At 38.9% G+C, this 14,864-nt stretch overlaps 1 long non-coding RNA gene across 1 annotated transcript in view; it reads left to right on the forward strand.

Annotated features, from left to right (window-relative positions):
- The window catches only part of LOC113481928, a 15,809-nt gene extending 3,352 nt beyond the window's left edge, over positions 1–12,457 (forward strand). The window contains exons 2-3 of the long non-coding RNA XR_003398746.1: positions 4,180–4,185; positions 12,130–12,457. This is a non-coding gene — a long non-coding RNA (uncharacterized LOC113481928). The remainder of the gene's footprint in view (positions 1–4,179; positions 4,186–12,129) is intronic.
- Positions 12,458–14,864: the final 2,407 nt, after the last annotated feature.

A 14,864-nucleotide genomic window follows, 5' to 3' on the forward strand; every position in this document is an offset into this window, starting at 1 on the left:
GAAGAAAGGGCTCTCTCTCTCTCTCTGCCCCTCTTCCACCCCCCCCCGCCCCGGCCGTCTGGAGAGAGCAGTGAAGCAAAGACGACGGATGCCAGTGAAGAAGATGGCTGCCTCCTGGAATCCTCGCTGGCAGGAGCAGCGCAGGAACCCGGACCGGTGATCTGTATTCCCCCATTCCCTCTATCTCCCTCTTTTCCTTTTTCTATTAAGAAATGCAAACCATATTGTATTGCTCGCCACAGCTTGCTCTGTACTTAGCCAATTATCTTGTGTTCAATTAGTACCTTGTAGGTAGTTAATAAATGCTTGAACTTGGAGACTTGTTGTCCGCTCCAATTGGGGATTTGCGAATTTGAGTCACTTGTCCCCCTCATCGGAGCGGGACGTGACAAACGTTGGTCAGTCTGATTGGTGGAACTGGTAGTCCACTGCGTTCTGTGGAAATTGTCACTGACTGAACTAGATTCAGCATTTTACCCATCTGTTTTCATAGTGTTAGTTACCTGTTTGCACTACTTCATGAGACAGTAGCATTTACAGAAGCTTTTAGAGGCAGTGGGTAAGTAATCTGTGATCTCAGGAATCTAAATGTTAATAAAGGTCCCTATTTCATTGAAAGTCAGTTTGCTGGGGTCTTTTTTTCTTAAACATACACAGGAGCTTTTAAAGCACACATAAAACATTGCATGCCATTTCACTCCTATGCATTTGTTGGCTCAGGCCCTTCAAAAAGTTACTGACATGAACTCACTTTAACTGTTGCAATGAAAACTCTAATTCATCTTTTTTAGCTTCCTTAAAGTCATACGGGTTGTTTAATGAAGTACCTTGAAAGACTGATTCCCCCAGGAAGCAGGTTGTTTTCTAAGAGTGAAAAAGTATTTTTTTTACTGTATGAGATGATATAAAAAACCCTGAACTCTGCATTTAAATAGAAAAGATTTTTCTTATATGTGCTGGCTAAATTTGGGGTTTTATTTATATATATATATATATATATATATATACATATTTGAAGTATGGCTATATATCACTAAAGTACCACATTAATTAACATTTATTTTCTCAAGTGCTCAAAACTTATAGACATATATATCAGATTTGAAGGTTAATGCATGTTTGCATTTTAAAAAGTACATATTTTTTTTTTCTCTCTTGCCTGTGGGAAGCTGGGGTTCCCATATATAACTTACCATAGAACAACCTTTATGTGGGTACTACTTACATTGAAACCAAAACAAATCCATCGTCACTGTATCAGGTTTTTCACATCACCCGTAGTTTTCATACTGCCTTAAGGCAAACAAACATTTGGCAAAATGTGTACTTTTAATCTTCTTTTTGTAGTTCTTCCTCCTAGTAAGTCTACCGGTAACTGTGATGCCTGGAGCAAGTAACACTACCACTAGCCACTCAAGGGGCTGAATGACTCTGACAGTAAGAGGTAGCAGTAAAAGGGTAGGAAGACCCTTTTCGTGATCAGCTGTCAATCTGGGTGGCCCAAAACTGTAACTGCAGAGAAAATCCTATGTCAGTAGTGGGGTTCTCTCGGGCAATGAGACGTTAGCAAGGTTTGACAAAGGCATAATGCAGACTAAATCCATAAACAGGGTGATCGTTGTGTATTTCTGTATACAGTTTGTGCAGCTCTGCACAGCTGAGCTGTTGTGCCCGTGTAAACATAACTCTTCTCTCCATCTAACTGCAGATGATACTTACATAAGAATGGTAATAAGAACAAAGAAGTTGTTGTAACTCTTGCAGCCCTCAGCACTGTCATGCACTTCTGTGTCGTTTCATGCCAGATAATAATGAGACATGATATGGTATATAATGGAACATGATACACTCGTGCAACTTTAATGTGATTTCTAGTTCTCCATGATTAACATTTTTTTGCAGAAATTTATTGACTGTTCATGCTGAACAGTTCTATCTTAATATAAAAGCCTAGAAATAGTGAATATTAATATATCAAACATTTTAAACTAATTATTTTTGTTCTGGTTTTGAGACTACAATATGTCCCTTGCCCCATAAAGCTGATTGAGTGAAAAGGAAAGGGAGTAGCAAATCATTAGGGACAATTTTGGGAGCGCTTACATCAACAAGATTTTGTGGTTACTCAAGCTTAAGCTTAAGAACAGCTTGGTGGAGACAGAAACATTGATTGTTGGCTCTCTGATGTGAATTTTTAATCTTTGTAACTTCATTCCTTTATTTACTCTTTAAAACTTATTTTTCATTCTTTACTCTTTAAAACTTATACTTCTGTTGTTTTATTAACTTTGGTGATTTATTTCCGAGGAAAAGAAAATGGAACTATAGAGAAGTGACTTTCCCAAGGTCCTACCATGAGCCAGTAACACCTGTGTACAAATAGAATTCAAATATGCCTTGCAGTCTTATGTCGTAGCTCCTATGTACAGTTGCTTTTAAGGTGTTTTACTGTTAAAACACAGCTTACAGAGTAATAGAGTGCAGTGAGCCAGCATGCATTGTGGCCTTTGGTTATATCATTATGCATGGTTCAGGTGAACACATTTTAAAATGGAAGTCTGAATATCAGACATGGGAAAAGAATGAGGAACAATGTCTGAGGTGGTCTTTAATTTTAATGCATTCATCACCCTGCTGGACTCAAATGTTAGTTCTCCAAGGGGTTAATTTTCAGGGATTACAAAAACAGTGGTAAAGCATAGGAATTAGTTTTGGTTTGTTTGTTGGGTGTTTTTTCTTTTTATCAAAACAAAGGCACTGATAGAAAGTACATAGATTTTTTTTCAGGACATTCCAAGATTCCAGTATTATGAAGAGGAGTAAAATAAGATGGAAGTGTAATAAGACACATTTGTGTGCAGGGTTGTGAAAAGGTTTTTATTATACTGTTTAGAAAATATCTCTTCCTCAAGTGATATTACAGCTGGCAAAAACCACAGAGGGAAGGAGGACAAAGGTTAAGAAGGCTAAAGCAATAACATTTTTTAAAAAATGAATAATTTTAAGAGGAAAATGTAATGCATAATAAATAAAAAAAAATCTCACTTGAGATTTGGGATTCATTCATTTGTTGTACTATGAAATTAAGTTGGCAGCATTGCAATTCCGACTTGCCTCATCTGAGTACAGCTCTGTGTTTTAGATAATATTATTATACTTTCCTTTCCTGTCCCTACCTAGACATGGCCACCACAAAATTACAGTGACTGTCTACTTTTCCTACGTACAATCATGGCAAAGAATATCCGTGTTCAAAAAGGTATTGAGGGAGAGAGATTACAGAGGGATAAAGGTGGGGTGTGGAAAATAATTTCCAGGCACCCTTTCTCTTTTAAAATGCTGAAACCAGATTCTTTGGCAACCTTTCCTTTTTCTCTTTCTATATGTGTGCAATGTTTCTCTTAAATTGATGGCAAGTGTATCTTTTAATGTGCTATATATCTCAAGCCAGAATATGTCAATGTTAATGGCTTATTCAGTTTCTTCTGACTGGAAGCAGCATCCTTAATCAGCAGAGATGCAACTGTTTACACACCAGGAGATGTGGCCATTATTTCAGGTACCACAAACCATTTGTTTTACATTGCTACTTTTCTTTGTTTTCTGGCATGTTTACGTTGAGTAAACATGACTCTTCTGTTATGCTGCCATAAATTAGATGAATCTTTGCTGAAATTGCTAGTGTTATATTACTCTAAATTGGTCTGAGTATATTCAGAATGAGATAGTTATTTGCATGATATGTTGTGTGTGTATTATCACTGTGTTTGCCTTACAGTTTTTGAAGGGAAACTCTTACTCCATATTGTGTTTTCTCCTCAATTAAAAAAAAAAAAAAAAAAAAAAAAGTGTTAATGCTTTCTCTCAATATTCAGATATTTTTAAAATTAAGTAAAGGTGTTTGTGTATGTGGGATTGATTTAATCATTTTGATTACAGAGGCAGTGAAAGTAACATGTACGAGTGTGGAACTCTGTGGTGAGTTAACTGCAAAATGTATGTACATCACTGACAACACTTATAATGTATTTGCTTTTCTGCATTACCATAAAGGAGTCTAATAAATCTAAACTTAGAGAAAATTTCATATTTTTTGCATGCAGAACTGATTTTTCAATTACTTAGATTTTTTAGAGCCTAATCCAAATCCTGATGAAATCTATGAGAGTTTTTCCATAGACTTCAGTAAGCTTTGGCTCAAGCCCCCTCTTTTCAATTTTTCAAGTAGATTTGCCAAAAATCTGCAGAGAGCCAGGCACTTGGAAAGTTTTTACTTGCAAAGTACATCTGGTTTTGAGTTGCATACAGTAAAGTTCCCAATGCTTTTTTGAAACAACAACAAAAAAATTGTTTTAAATGTCTTATAACTTTAGTAGGTAAAAGAGTGGCTTTAATGTTTGAAGCTGAAATTGCCTTGGGTCTTAGTCTAAGCATGACAGATTCTATACTAGAAGATTATTCTTAAATTGCATAACTATATGATAACAAAGCTTAAAATTACAGTCTTATTGTAAGTTTAGCTAAAATTTTATTGGATTGTGAGTTCCAGAGAGCCAGGGATGTCTGTCCTAATAAATGATTTGGTTTTTTGCTACAGTGGAAAACTACACTGCCATTAAAGAATAATTCCCTGAGGTTACCTACACTAATTTGAGAGAGCTCTTGAACTTCAGGGAACATATTACACTGCCAGATCCATCTGGTGACGCAGGGTGGTTTTCACTGCCTCTGGGGGGTTGGATCACCAGACTTGTAGGGAGATGTGATGGGACAGGCTAGGTTTTGGAGAGCTTGGGGCACAGCCTGTGCCTCAGCAAGCATAGCTCATACCCTTGCCTGTCAGACTAAGATTACAATAGTGGTGTTTTAGGCTAGTGTCTGAGGTTCTGGATGGCAGTCAGTGAGGTGCAGAATCTCTCTCAGCTTCCCATTTTGTTTTTTTGAGTGATCACCTCGAGCACAGATAGGATGCAGATCTGGCTGAGGTAAAGCTCCTCAGTAGCTACACTGTGAATTGCCCCTCACCATGGTCTTGATGGCTTTTTCTCAGGAAGAAAAAGGGTGACATCTTCCTGAATCCGAATGCCTGACATTATTACAAAGTTTTGCATCATCAGTGTTGAACTTGCAGATTTTTTTTTTTTTTTTTTTTTTTTTTTTTTTTTTTTTTTTTTTTTTTTTTTTTTTAATTTTTAAAGAATGAGAGCATTTTGGAAGGCTGGTCATGTTTATGACTGGCCCACTTTTTGTGAGCAGTCAGCTGTTAGTCTACTCATGAAGTAGACTAGACTATAGATGGTTCAACTAGTGTTTGTGTGGTAAGTGAAGGTCCCTAAATTCATGTTTCCCTTGCCCCGTGTTTATTCAGATTCACCCATCTCTGATACTGTGATCTGGTAATTGAGCTGGGAAATGTAATGAAATCAAACATGAGGTGCTTCATGACACTGGCAGATTTGAAAAATTCTTTAAAATAGTTATTTTTTTTCTAATTGTGTCACTGGCTGAACCATGAACGGCAGTAATATAGGGGGCAAGCAAAAGTGAAAAGCTATGTAAACTGGAATCCCTAAGGTTTTGTTTTGATTCAGTTACACTTTGAGGAGAAGATTTAGCTCATCCTCTGCTAATTAGAATATCGATAAAGCACTAATTAAAAAAAAAAAAGAAGTGTAGTTAACTAAATAATGCTGAAGTTATTATATTATCCTTTCTTGTAGGATTATAAAAATCTTCATCAAACTGGTAAAAACTGCAGATTTGATGAGTTTTATGGGAATAACATGGTATGCCACATACCTGTATGTTGGGTGTTCGCTGTGTATTAGAAGTGCAAATACCAGAGCAGGGTGCATTGCCAGTCCTTTGATGAACGATGTACTTTATTAATTTTGACCCTAACGAAAGCTTGACTGTTATTCCACGTGAAGAATACTTGTTAACCGTAAATTAGAGATATCACTGAAAGGGGTATTTCTTCAAAGTTGGGATGATGAGGGGGATGTTTCACTGTATTAATCGAGTTTCAGTTTTAATTACCTACTGTCTTCTATGTAACAGTAAGCAGCTGTGCCACACTGTGTTTCAAAGAACATTTACTCAGCCTTTAAATTTACCATTAGAGATCAAAGAGGAGTTCTGAGGTATGTGGATGATGAAGGATGCCTCAATTCGAATGAATGGCTGAGCAGAAATAGTGCAGCTACAGGGTAATAAATGTTATGTACAACCTTTTTTAATGTAAGTTACGTGGTGCTGAACTATATTAAATTTTTAAATGGCACTGAAATCTTTCACAATTATCTTAAAACTGTATCAGGCTGCTGATAAGCATGTGTATCTTCTAACACTTTTTTCAAATAAAGTTTTCAGTCAAAACTGAGGGGTTTTTAAGTAAAAATAATTGCTGGTGACATTCTTGAAAGCAGTTTAGGAATAAATGGATGTAGAACTACATACAGGAATTTGTGGAGGACATTTCAGAGTACAGTATGTCTAAATGATCAGACTCCTTTCACTCTTAAAATCTATTTAAATAGATATGAATTAGTAATTCTTGGGTTTTATCTTCTCTAAAATGGAGAGGGTTTCTTGTAACCAGAGTAGTCATTAGGGGTATGAGGTTGCTGTTCAGTGCTACTTAAAATGAACTTATAAACTGACATTCTCATTTGAATCAGGTCATTGATAAAGCAGGCAACAATGTGACAGGAGTTATGCAGGATATTAAAGTTAGTGCAATAAATTATGTTCTATATCCTGGGTCTGATTACATTCTACCATAAATTGTTGAGAAGAAGGAAATTCTATGGAGTAATGTAAAGCAGAATCCAGCCAGATATTATGAGGTAATTAAAGAGGTTAAGATCTAGCAAGGGCCATATCATGTATTCTGGATAGGATTTTCCCATGGTCCTGTGATTTTATCCTAAAAGTCCTTCTGAAAGTAACACAGTTTCTTATGATGCCTGTGATGGTAAACAGCTGCCATGTTTCCCTACAAAGGCACTGTACTGGCAGAATTAATACTTCACAATACTTTCCCAGTCTGAGGAGAACAAATTAATCAGTTTTGCTTGATTATTTAATTTAATTAGTTATCAAGGAATGGTGCTCGTTGTACAATCTTGCAACAGATTTCTCAAATATTTCCAAATGAAAAGTACTGGTATCTATGTCAAAAAAGAACCATTATTTTTGGTCAACTCTGCAGCACATTAAACACAGAATTTTGTTCTAGTTTAGTGTGAAATTGATTCTCATGTTGATATCTTGATTTTCTCTGGCTATTGAATTGCATACACATGAGATCATTTTGGTTAGTGTAGTTACAGTGTATATGATAAACCCTGTGAAAAAATGTAAGAAATGTTCAGTTATCTATTCATGGTTAGTCTACTCTGAATTTGGGTCCATGCTGTGTAGAAGATATTTCTTCAAGTGTGTACTTTGTGATTCACTGAAAAATTACAGAATTTTAACATCATCGAATGGTTTGGGTTGGAAGGGACCTTAAAGGTCACCTAGTTCCAACCCCCCTGCCATGGGCAGGGACACCTTCCACTAGCCCAGGTTTCCCAAAGCCCCATCCAACCTGGCCTTGAGCCCTGCCAGGGAGGGGGCAGCCACAGCTTCTCTGGGCAACCTGTGCCAGGGCTTCACCCCCCTCACAGGGAAGAACTTAGGTCTAATCTAAATCTACCCTCTTTCAGTTTTAAACTGTACCCTCATCCTACCCCTACACTCCCTGACAAAGACTCCCTCCCCATGTTTCCTGTAGGCCCCCTTTAAGGTACTGGGAGGCCGCTGTAAGTTCTCCCCAGAGCCTTGCCTTTTCCAGGCTGAATAATCCCAAATCTCTTAGCCTGCCAATAGGAAGCTTTCTGCAACACGTTGCCAACTCAAGGAAGCACTTCATTTCTTGGTTCAGACCATTCCTTCTTAATCCAAGTATGCCACTTCAGCATGTATGAATATCACTGGTTGGTTATGGATGTTGAGAGTGATAATTATTCATTTGCAGACCAGTCATAAGATTATGCTGAGGAGAAGTTCACTTCATCTGCCACTTTTCTAAGATGAAAGAAAGATCTTTGTTGTGCATGCTGTGTGATTATTCTGTAATATTTTTGGCAAGTCAACAGTTTACCTTGGTAGAATGAAAAAGGAATTGTTATAGAGGTATGTACAATTAGGACTCACCATAGTAGGTTGTATTAAGAAATTTTTGGCAGGCACAGCAGTCTGGTGCTTCTGAACAGTGAAATAATTGTTTTGATCAACAAGATAAGGGTGAAATCCTGGCCCTATTGAAGTCGCTGGGAGTCTTGCCATTGGATTAATTTAGTCAGATTTCTCCTGTTTACTTGACAGTACTGTATGTTACTGGTTTACTCGTATTCATGTCGTGGTTGGTAACCTGGTTTAGCAGAATGCATGAGAGCTACCTCTGAAGCAGAGTTCTTTTAAAAGTACCTGCAGAGTTTGAATTCATTTCAGGTGGGTCTTCCTTCAGTGTTTGGACAAAAATGAATCTACAGAAGATGTTTTTTAGCTCATTGCTGGTTTGGTGTTAGTAGAAAGGAAAACACACATACCCAGTTATGTTCTGGGAGGAAAAAGAATAATTAAGAGGACTGTAAAAGCCTCCTTGTTTTCCTGTAACTTTGGTGCAATGATGGCAGTGCTATCCTCTTGTCTTCATGACAAGTAAAGAGATAAAAGTGTAAAGAAAATATGAAAATTACATTGATTCATTTCTATTAATTCCTACTGAGCACCAAATAGGAAACACTCAGCACATAGTATTAATAGCTGTACCAAACCCTTTTGAAAGGCTGACTTTAGCAACTGCCACAATATGTAAACTTGAAATATTATATTCCCTTTTTCTTTAAAAAAAAAATAATCTTCAAATGAGGATAAACTAAGGATTCGCTGGGGAAGTAAAGAAATACAAAGAATTTGAATGTACCTTGTTAATTACAATTGTAATTGTACTTTACATTTGATGCAGCTCAAATACAAAGAATCTGATGATACTTTATGTCAACGGATAAAGCCCGGGTATCAAGAATAACACCAATATGGTTTGCCAGTTTGATCCAATTTTATTAACTACAGAGCATTTTATATACTGTTAGAGAGTGATCACATGAAGCTAAACAACCTGTGATTGGTTCTAAGCTACTGTCCACATGATATAATTCATATTTCATTGGTATAATGTAAGAAGCACATGCAAAAGGCATGACCCATGGACCACCTACTTGAGGTTTTCAACTTCATACCTTATCTCTAATTAAAGAATTTGCTGAACAATAGCTCTCTATGCAGTGGCAAGCCAGAGAGGAACGCTGAACAATAATTCTTTATACAGAGGCAAATAGCAGAGAATTATTCATTTCGGTATCAAGGACCATGTGACCGTTATCTTCCAAAAATTCCTCCACAACTTTATTGCTTACACCATAGGCAGTAAGAGAGAGCGCCTCTTGTGTAATCAGTACTTAAGCAACTTAGTCATTTAGCTGCTGTGTAGAAAATACCACAGGTATTCACAGGATAAAATGAACAGTCTGCTATAAGTAGCATTTCATGTTAGAGAAAGTGCAGATGCTGCTGCAAGATGTATTATATTTCCATAATCATCAATAGATAACAAGAATTGTTTAACAATCCATATCCTTCTGTGTGCACTTAAGCTATGGGCAGATCAATAAAAAAGCATTAAGAGTGGTGCCAATTGAGGATATTATACCTGCAGGATATTTGACTACATAATGGAAACTAAATCTGGATTTCAATAACTCTATTTAGGCAAATCATTATCTAAACAATGTCTTCCAATTTCTCTTTCATTTTGGGTCATTTGGAAAGGGAAAGTCTATACTCAGTCAAGGGAGTTTCTTGTTTAGTATTTCTAACAAATTATTTTTCTATATGTGAAAGAAGTATAGCTAGTGTCTTAACATAAACGTTGTAGTAGTTCATAATAATAATTTAATAACTTTATATTTAAAGTTACTCCTGAGTCCCATCTGTGAAATGGTGGTCAATACATAGAAGACAACTCCACCAGCATGTGTTGAAATGATTGCTCAATTAAAATAAGCTTTCTCAAGTCTTTAAAATCCTGTAATGGATTGTCATGTAGTGAGTGCCTTTCTTACGGACGAGAACGGCTTGAAGAAGATGCTGACACATGCCTGGAAATCTTCAAGAAACTTGTAGATGGCTGTCTTGGAGACATGGATGAAGAAAATGAACTCAACGATCAGCCTTGCAGTGATTAAGCTGGACCTTGGTATTTTTATCCCCCTGGTAACATCCTTTTCACTAACTACCTGCTACGGTGATGGTAGGTCTCAAGAATTAGAAGGGTTTAAAGAATTGCATGCTGTGTGCCTGCATCCTCAGCAAGATCCATTTATCATGTGAAATAGGAGCAGTTGCTGTTTCTGCAACACAGAATTACTGTGTACAAAGAAACTGGGGGAAAAGCTGTAATTGTGCCATAAACTGTTGCATTAAGTGCCCGTTTAAGGTATTAAAAAGCTGAATTCTTAGGGCCCTATATATGCACTGCACTGGAATGGTCCCAGAGACTTTTTTCCTCTTAAGGCTATTGTGGCTACAGCTGAAGCAATGAGAATTTTATATACACTTAAGCATAACTAAACTCTTAAGTTGAGGCTGGTTCTTGCATTTGTAACCCTTTGTTTTTAAAAAACAAGGAGGAGAGATATAAAGTCAACGTTTTAAGTACAACTTAATTTAATAGTTACCACAATCTTATTTGACCTCACAAACTCCTACTGATACTTGAAAATTTCAGATATATTCCTTCTAAAACTGTTTGCTTGCTGTGTTCATTCAGTGCTCTCATTGGGTAAAGATGCTAGCTTTTATATTAAATTTGGAGGGGATGCTTTTGTGGTGATATAAAAGGGAATGTGATGCTGGGCCATTAAATGCTTTAAAACTAAAGTAGCTGTTACTTGATGCTGGAGACTTCTGTGTGAAGGTCGACAGGAACTGGCAATCAGATTGCCTGTGAACCCACAACATGGCTTTGGAGTCAGAATTAACTGTACTTAGATGGTTGAGGACATAATGGTCTTCCAAATTTTCGGTAGAAATAATGGATATTGTGTAATTATTTGTAATTTCTAAATGGTTATAAAGTATCTTTCAGGAAGAAGAATATGGCATAGGGCCAGGCACCTACACTGATCTTGAGGGTGTTACTGATTCTCTGCAGAATGGTGTCACTGATATCAAAAAGCAGGCAGAAGAAACACACAGACACGTTGTGTCTCTAGAGGACCCACAGGAAGCTGTAGGTTGGTTTGAAAAACATCTGGGCAAAACTGCCACTGAACAACTCAGAGCAAAGAAAAGCTGACAGAGAAAACCAATGAACTACTCAAAATTGAAGAGCAGCTGACACAGAAAACCAAAGGTGAGCTCTGTCTGTGTGTTGTGAAAGAAAAGAGAAATGACTACTGTAAAATAGTAGTTGAGCATTGTAAAATCCAGCTGAGCAGGATTTTGGAACCCAATCGTACTTACAGAGGTGATAATGAATTGTTTTGTGTATGTTCAGGTTGAACAATTTCACAGGACTTGATTATTTCATTTTTAAGACAAAAAAACTGTCAGTTGAAGACTTCTGAATTGTGGGGTAACACATCAGCATTGTTTATTCATGATTTCCTGGTTATATTGTGATCCCAGCACTTCACATTTTGCTGATGCAGTGTTTTCAGCTGTTCTGTGGAACATTCATAGATAAAAGTAGCAACACCTCATGGTACGATTTCAGCAGAAGTCTCTTGATCTATATCTTATACAGGTTGCAGGCCCCAGTTTTGTTCAAAAAACCCTAAAATTTGAAATGTGTCCTGCAAGTAGAAGCCAACACAACAATAAATGAGTTTATTCAAAAGCTACTAATGTACCAGAAGATCTGGAAAAATGGATTACTGAGTAAACGATGTCATGGCTTATTTGATGCAGGCTTCTTTTCCTGTTACAGGCATTGAAATGCAGATGATTTAATTGGATGAGTTTCATGAGCAATTTAAAGAAGAAACTGAGGTCACTTAAAAAAAAAAAAAAAAGTAGTGCAAAATGCTTTAATACGGAATTTAGTAGCTTAAAATGCTGTTGTAGTACGTTTCTAGCTTTTTTATATCAAGCTTAGCTCAACTGATCTTGCTTCTAAATGCATCGTATAGTTCAAGAATTTAACATTGACTGAACTACTTTCTTTTCTAAGAAAATGAATATGCAGAATAAAAGGATTCAAGTACTAATGGACATCGTGGAGCAAAAGATGATGTTACCATGAGACTGCAAGATTTGATATCCTGTTCAGAAGAAACCATAAAAGACTATGTAAGTCTTAGACATCTTAATTTTGTTTACAAGAAAACCTGAATCTGTGCTTATAATGGACTTGGCTATTTTGGAAAATTGAAATTTCCTGTAATTGCTACTTTTTTGAAATGGCAGCAGGTGAAGTTGGCATTGAAATGAAAGTTACAGCAAAGTGTGTGTGGAAAATAGGAGCTTTGGAAGCAGTGATCTGGACCTGTTATGGGAGGACTGTTGATGAGACTGTGAGGAGCCACTTCAAAGAAAGAAAAAAACCCAACAAACTGGGAGGACTTCAGCAGTGAGAAGAGAGGGATTATGTCACTGTGTTTTATTTTTGCCTGAATGGAAGAGGAAGGAAAGGAGGTTTTGCTACATCAAAAGGTCAAATTTAATTGAAGTTAGAAGTTAATGTGAGAAGGAAAGTGATTGTCTAAATTGGCACCAAACATCAGTGTGTTCTGTGGGTGCGTATGCCGGCTTGTTGGACTTTCTGTGCACACTGACAGTGCAAAAGTACAACCAGCACTCGGGTCAGAAGATTAACGATGTCTGAATGCAGGAAGGCCAGAAGAGAAGAATATGCTTGTTAAGGAAGAAACTGATAAAGAAGGGACTCGCCAGAGTTGCAAAAGCAGGAACTTACCTACGGGGCACGTGCGGGCAGCAATGTTTGTGGGAAGTGCCAAGGCTTGGAGCTGTTTTTGAAATTAGCATGTGCAAGAGTAATGCAGGGTAGTAACAAGTATGTAAGGGCTTGCTGCTGTTTTCAGAATGCACAAGTACGTAAGGGCTTGCTAGCTAATAAAGCTTGAGCTTGACTTCCTATCATATTGATTGTCTGTGGTCTTGTCTCCAGTGGCCTGCACAAGAATTCGTCCCCACCATCCATCATCCATCTTCTCACACGCCACCATCCCCCATACCACAATCCACCACCCACTGTCCTCCTTCCACCCATCCCAAAATGCAACATCCACCATGCACCATCAATCTTCCCACCATACACCATCCATCATCCACCTTCCACCTTTCACTGTCCACCATCCATCTTCAATCATCCACCATCCCAAAATGCACAATCCGTGATCCAGTATACTGCAATCCTCCATCCCTCCACAATGATCCTTCCCACAATCAACCACCATCCACCATGCACTTTTCCACAATCCACCATCTACCAAAAACCTTCACACCATTCACCATCCAGCAACCCACCATCCTCCTTCCCGTAATCCACTATCCACCTTCCCACAATTCATCATCCACTAACCACCTTCACACCATCCACCTTCCATCGTCCATAATCCACAAGCAACAATCCACCATTCACCATCCCACCAGCCACCATCACCCAGCCACCACCCACCATGCCACCATCTAACATCTACCATCCAACATTCACAATCATACAATCTACCATCCACCTTACCACGATCCACCATCCACAATCCACTATCAACCATGCCACAATCCAGCATCCACCTTCCCACCATTCACCATTTACATAAAATACCACCAAGCTTTCCAGCGTTCACCATTGCACAATCCACCATTCAGATCCACCATCCTCCGTCCCACAATCCAACATCTGCCATCCGCCATCTAGCTTCCCACAAACACACCATCCACCATCCCACGATCCATCATACACCCTCCATATTCCACCATCAATCATCCCACCATCAGACTTCCCACAATCCACCGTCCTCCTTCCACACATCCCACAGTACAACACGCACCATGCACTACAGATCTTCACACCTTACACCATCCACCATCCCACAATCCCCCATCCATCATCCCCCTTCCCACCATTTACTGTCCACCATCCACAATCAACAATTCACCATGCCAAATGCACCATCCACCACCCAGCATCCACCCTCTCGCCATCCATCATCCGCCATCGGACATTAACTATCCCACAGCTGACCATCCACCAAGCATCTTCACACCGTCCACCGTCCCACAAACAACAGCCCACCATTCCACTTCCCACTTTCCACCATCCTTCCCACAAGGAACCGTCCACCATGCACCATCCAGCTTCCCACCATCCCCCATTAGACATACCACCATCCACCATCCTCCTCCCAACCATGCCCAGTCAGCTCTCCACCATCCCACAATTCCCAGTCCACTATGCGCCATCCACCTTCCCACCACCCACCATCCTCCTCCCAACCATCCCCGGTTCCCTGGTCACCCTCCACCCCCCCCAATCCACTCTACATTACCCACCACCCCCAGGGACGCCTTCAGGTGGCCAAAACGGCCCCAGAGCTCCCTCTGCCCCATAGCTGCCACACATCACTAACCCCCAGCAGGTTGGAGGCTGAGCCCAGGCCAACTTGGGGGGCGGGAGGTTATGGGGCAGCCCCATAGATGGGATGTGGGGTGGGAGGGGATTCTGCTGCCCCATAGCTGTGGGGGTCAGCAGCCCCTAAAGCCTCAGATCGGGGGCTGGAATGTTGGGGGGG

Source organism: Athene cunicularia (assembly GCF_003259725.1).
Source record: "Athene cunicularia isolate RWA chromosome 6 unlocalized genomic scaffold, athCun1 chr6_part2, whole genome shotgun sequence".
Taxonomy (NCBI): Eukaryota; Metazoa; Chordata; class Aves; order Strigiformes; family Strigidae; genus Athene; species Athene cunicularia.